We start from the raw sequence: 6,451 nt of genomic DNA, 5'->3' as shown, positions 1-6,451 counted from the left end.
GAGAGAGAGAGAGAGAGAGAGAGAGAGAGAGAGAGAGAGAGAGAGAGAGAGACTCACTCACTCACTCACTCACTCACTCTATCCAACATGGCGGACACACTGATAGATCGGCTTACAGAGAATGTAAGCAGCTAAGGGTGTGACCAAACCGCCTCAGTTACTCAATTTTCCAGGCAAATCATAATTCCTGTGTAATAAAAGTCATTGAATATTCACCCTTTACATGTACACAACTTGGTAAACATGGTAGCCGCTTAAGTTTATTCATGAGTAAACTTGAAATAACTGGAAAGGCATATTTTCCCCCGTCAGCCTGCTGCTGCCATCTACCGATAAAAACTCTTCCCCACAATCTGCTCGTGTTTTATGCCTCATTCACTGTAAACACACATTCAACCTATAGTTTTACATCCGCATAAAACACACCCATATCAGATTCCCCGTTCATGTTGTACTCAAATAAAAAGAAATCTATCTATCTATCTATCTTACATTCACTAGCTGAATCTCATACACACACAGAAATGCTCTCACATTTACTAACATAGAAGTCTTTCACTAACCTTACTGAAGAAACAAACAATAGAAACCCTCATAGAATTTGTAATGGTTTTGATGGTTATATTGGTTTTTAATGGAATCTGTAATGGTCCCTGTGGGTCTCAACTGGTAATGTTCTGAACTGGAATAAAGTTGGTTTGATGTTGGACGTTCCATATTCGCAGAGATGCTGAAATTAAGGGACCGTCTCTAAAGTTACATACGACATTGTTATACACGTTTCTAACTTCAATAGCATTTGAAGGGAATGACTTACAGTCAGACAACCCACTGGAAAATCTTCATCTAGATGTCAGGTATGATGCACACCTTTTAGACTTTTGATATTTAACAAAATAAACTATTAAATCATATATAAATATTGCCGTGTATTTTATTACTGCATGGGCTCATACACAAAATATACCATCATTTAAAGCTCAATAGCATTTGAAGGGAATGATGTACAGTCACAAACCTAACTGAAAAGTGTTCATCTAGGTGTCGGGTATGATGCACAACTTTGAGATTTTTGATATTTATCACAAGCTATTAGCTATCGAGCTTTAAATTATGGTATATTTTGTGTATGGACCCCTTCTTCAGTGAAATTCATGTCTAATTTACATGTGATTAAATAGCTTATTTTAATAAATATCAAAAATCTAAAAGGTGTGCATCATACCTGACACCTAGATGAACACTTTTCAGTTGGTTGTGTGACTGTTCATCATTCCCTTCAAATGCTATTGAGCTTTAAATCATGGTATATTTCGTGTATGGGCCCATTCTGTAGTGAAATACATGGCAATATTTACATATGATTTAATCGTTTAGTTTGTTAAATATCAAAAAAAATCTAAGAGGTGTGCGTTATAGCTGACACCTAGATGAACACTTTACAGTTGTTTACATGACCGTAAGTCATTCCCTTCAAATGCTATTGAAGTTAGAATCGTGTATAACAATGTCGTATGTAACTTTAGAGACAGTCCCTTAATTTCTGCATATCTGTGAATATCGAACGTCCAACATCAAACCAACTTTATTCCAGTATTTTTTGATGTCTATTGGTGGCATGTTATGTCTTGTGGATACCATTAAGGACCAATAACGGTTTTAATGGTTAACAGCTGATGGTTTGTAATGGTATCTGTAGTGGAAATCATTAGATCTTCTGTGATTTATTTCTATATCATATATACATTAATGCTTTCTCATTCACCGGTTTACCGGTGCACTCGTTTTATACGCAACTCTATATGCAAAAAAAATACTCCCACATTAACATATTATGCTTTCATACACTATATGGCCAAAAGTTTATGGACACCTGACCATCACATCCATACAGTATGTGGTTCTTCCCTAAACTGTTTCCACAAAGTTGGAAGTACACAGTTGTATAGAATGTCTTTGTATGCTGTAGCATTACGATTTCCCTTCACTGGAACTAAGAGGCCCAAATCTGTTCCAGCATGATAATGCCACTGTGCACAAAGTGAGCTCCATGAAGACATGGTTTGAGAAAGTTGGAGTGGAAGAACTCTGTGACCGCAGAGCTCTGACTTCAACCCCACTGAACACCTTTGGAAATGCATAACATCAGCACCTGACCTCACTAATGCTCTTGTAGGTGAATGAACACAGATTCATTCATGTTCATCATCATCATCATCATCATCATCATCATCATCATCATCATCATCTATGTCTACTGACTACTCCCTACCCAAGATACCTAAAAGCATAGACAACCACAATACATCACTGGCAACATTAGAACTGACAAACCAGAATCCAGTAAATGTCTAAAGTAACTGAAGATTTCATCATCACACTCCTCAGGCCTTCTAGATGGCAACATGGCACAAGTGGAAGCACAGGAGAACACAAAGTAACGGGATACACCTGAGTTCATTCTCAACTTTCATAGCACCGGGTCTGAATACCTGTGTAAATGTGATATTTAAGCTTTCCTTTTCATTTAAAAAAAAAAACAAGCTACAAACAATATACTTTTTATTCTGCAATATTTTTGCAGATCTATTTTAGAGTAAGGTAGTAAGGTATGAAAATGAGTTGTCGTAAAAGCCTGGAAAAGCAGCACAAAAGAAGAAACAACAGCTTGGTGATGTCAGTGAGTCGCAGGCTTGATGCAGTTATTGCAAGTAAGGGATATGTAAGTGTTAGTTACTTTCATTTACTTCAAGACTGATCTCTTCCTATACTTTTGCTCACCTAAATATTTGGTGGTTTGATACATAAAGGTTCTATTTTTCCTGTTCTTTGACACATCTAGATATAAATGCCAGGAAATAAATTCTAACCTCTCGTCTTATATCCGCCTTTGGATCTCAAATCCAAATCCTTCGATGTATTGCACAAACAAATGAATTGGTCTTGCCATTTTCAATACTTTCGGAGGGGGCTGTATAGCCTACAAAATCTCCTGCTTATATTTAGCTATGTAGCAGTTACCACCTCCATTCCTCAGCCCACCCACACTGTCAGTCTTTTTGTTAGCCAATAGATAATTTGCCTACACAAACCCATACACTGAGCAGAAGAAGAGAAGAACACTAACTAACACTCACAGAAGAAGAAGAGCTTGTGCAGGTTGAACAGTAATGCCCATTTAGAAAGTTAGTCCCGCCCACTTACCCAAACCAATAAACCCATATGGTTAATTTATTCCTAAAAAATGATTAAATGGCAATTTAAGTTGTTATTCCACTTTTGTAAATTTTAATGTAATGCAAGAACAAACGTTTTAAATGTACACGGACGTTGGGTCTGGTCTTTCGCTCACACCTCTTTCCAAGAGGCGACAAACTTCAAAATGCAGCATTGCGCTTCTTCCTATCAGTAGCCGGTGTGTAAATGCAGCTGAGATCTGTCAGGTGTGGATTTACTGAGATCTTGAAATGACCCTTGACATGACACTTACCTGATGCGTCTGGTGTGAATTCAGGGTTACAGTTACAAAATTCTTGACGTATACTGACCAGTAGAGGGCTGCATCACACAAAACTCATATCTATGAGCCTGTTAATGTCAGGTAACATCTAGTGTCAAATACAAAATAGATAGAGGGATAGATAATGTTCTAATGCTGTCCTCCAGAAAACATGGTTTAATGCTGCTATGGGGGCCGTACTAAATATAATAAAACCATCAGTCAGTCAGGGTCATGTCCCAAAGTTCTTATGTGACTTACAGACCACTCCAAAAGTGTTGGAACAGCAAGGCCAATTCTTTTGTTATTACTGAAGACATTTGGCTTTGTGATCAAACGCTGAATATGAGATGATTGATGAGAATTTCAGCTTTCATTTCCTGGTATTTACATCTAGATGTGTTAAACGACTTAGAACATGGCACCTTTGGTGGCAGACCACCCCATGTTTTGGTGAGCAAAAGTATTGGAACAGATAAGTTAATTAAAGTGAATGAAAGAAAAGAGGAGTGGTTTGCATCTTGTGGTATGGCCTCTTTATTTCTGCTCTCAAAGTCTCCGTCAAATGGTGGATTTTAATACCTTCACTCCTACTGTTGGTGATGTCACTAATGTTTTTGGGTTTTTCTTCACAGCTCCCATAATATTTCTGTCATCACCTGCTGTTGTTTTCCTTGGCTGACCTGTTCCATATCTGGTTGTTAGTGCACCAGTGGTTTCTCTTTTTTTTTCAGGACATTCCAAACTGTTGCATTGGCTATGCCCAAAGCTTGTGAAACGGCACTGACTGATTTTCCCTATTTTCTCATCTTCAAAATGGCTTGCTTTTCTTCCTTAGACAGCTCTCTGATCTTCATGTTGGTTTATCCTTTTTAACAACAAGGTTTCACAGGTGAAACCTACTTCTCAAACCAAGAGAAGACATTCAGAGCTATTAATTGTTTAAACAGTCAATCTAACAGGACACACCTGGGCAACAAGAAATACCTATCAATATTTTTGATCACTTGATAAAAAATGGGTGGGCTCAAACAAAAGGTGCCATGTTTTAAGTTGTTTACCACATCTAGATGCAAATATCAGCTGAAATTCTGATCTATCGTCGATCTCAAAGAAACAAAAGAATTGGCCTTGCTGTTCCAATACATCTGGAGGGGACTGTAGATCTTGTTTGACCGACAAGTTTATCAGTGTAAATGGGGATTTTTCAGAGATTAAAATCATGCGAGATGGTGTTCCACAAGTGTTTATTGACCTTCTTTTATATCCAACCCTCTGGATGTGTAATTTTACAACATCAAAGTAGGCTTTAACCATACGCCAACTATCATTTAACCAACTATCATTTAACCATAATGATGATGCAGTTATACTTATGAGTTCTGTCTGAATTGTTATAAGAATTAAAAGCAAATACTTATAGGACAAGTGTACTGTTAATTTCTAGGATCACTTGACTTATCTGGAGGAAGAGTTTTTAGTTTTGTTTTTTAACACTGCAACAGTGCTCCAGAGAACATTGAACAATAATTCTACAGATGTTAAATCCAGAGTAAAGAATACTTGTTTAACCTGGCCTATTCATAATAATTTTTTTTTATTATTATTGTCATAGCCTACATCTATAAACGTTTTCTTTAAACGTTTAAGCATTCTGTGTACTTTGAGTTTTTGAACTCAAAAGATGAATATATACATTTACATAACAGTGACCTCACTGTTATGTACTTTCCCCTGCACAGCCTGAGAACTTCACCGGCCACATTAAACACACAACATGCCTTTCCCAGCTGCTTTAGACCAAAACGCATCTTGTTTCAGCTAAACCTAAATCACCTGTACAATGTATAGGTCCACCACATATTTCCCCCTGCCTCTGTTCACTGCTGTTTTCTCTTCCTTGCTTTGTTGTGGCTTTAAAGAGCTTATTTTGGGAAAGGCTGATGTGACTGAATTGATGTTTACCACTGAACTAATGGGTGAATTTAAGGCAATCAGATTTGGTTTCCTTTTTCCATGATTAGCACTAGATACACTATATGGCCAAAAATTTGTGGACACCTGACCATCACACCAAGATGTTGTTCTTTCATAAACCTTTGCCACATTATTGTTAAGGATGTCTTTGTATGCTATAGATTTACAATTTCCCTTCACCTAAACTTGTTCCAGCATGACAATGCACCTGTGCACAAAGCGAGCTCCATGAAGACATGGTTTGTGACTGGAAGAACTCGAGTGTCCTGCACAGATCCCTGCCCTCAACCCCACTGAGCACCTTTGGGATGAACTGGAACATCGATTGCACCCCAGATATCCTCACTCTATAACATCAGTGCTTGACCTCATTAAAACCTAGTGGCATGCCTTCCCAGAAGAGTGGAGGTTATTATAACAGCTAATCTGGAATGGGATGTTCAACAAGCACATATGGGTGTGACTGTCAGGTGTCCACAATTTTTTGGCCATTTAGTGTATCTACCCATAACTGCACATATCCACAGCACAAATCATGCACTTACATATTTAGTGGTAATAAATTTAGACAGTGGTAACATCGTATTCTTCATAGTTGACATGTAGTATAATGTCATGTAATGTTATGTCTTTCTGTGGTCTGAACTAGAGTGTTGCTGTTGTATGTCATCATGTCAACCTACCATATACATTTCTATTTCACTTAATAAAATCAAACAGCAGTGCATGTATGTATGTGCCGTGCCCTCGTCTGCGTTCTCAGGAAGTGATTTCATGCTGTACAGACCTGGTGTTATTTTTACAACACATCCTCTGTTGGCCTGATAGAAATGTGGTTCACCATGCTGACGCATGTTTGATTGTCGAGCTTCAGTACCCCAGCATGCGGTTGGAAAACAAAGAGAGATGGACAGATTCTATACAGAATTTAAAAAGAACGAGTGCACACTTCACTAGCCTAGAATGAGTGGGCGA

Source organism: Ictalurus punctatus, chromosome 24 (genome assembly GCF_001660625.3).
Source record: "Ictalurus punctatus breed USDA103 chromosome 24, Coco_2.0, whole genome shotgun sequence".
Classification (NCBI taxonomy): Eukaryota; Metazoa; Chordata; class Actinopteri; order Siluriformes; family Ictaluridae; genus Ictalurus; species Ictalurus punctatus.
This window is presented reverse-complemented; position numbering follows the sequence as displayed.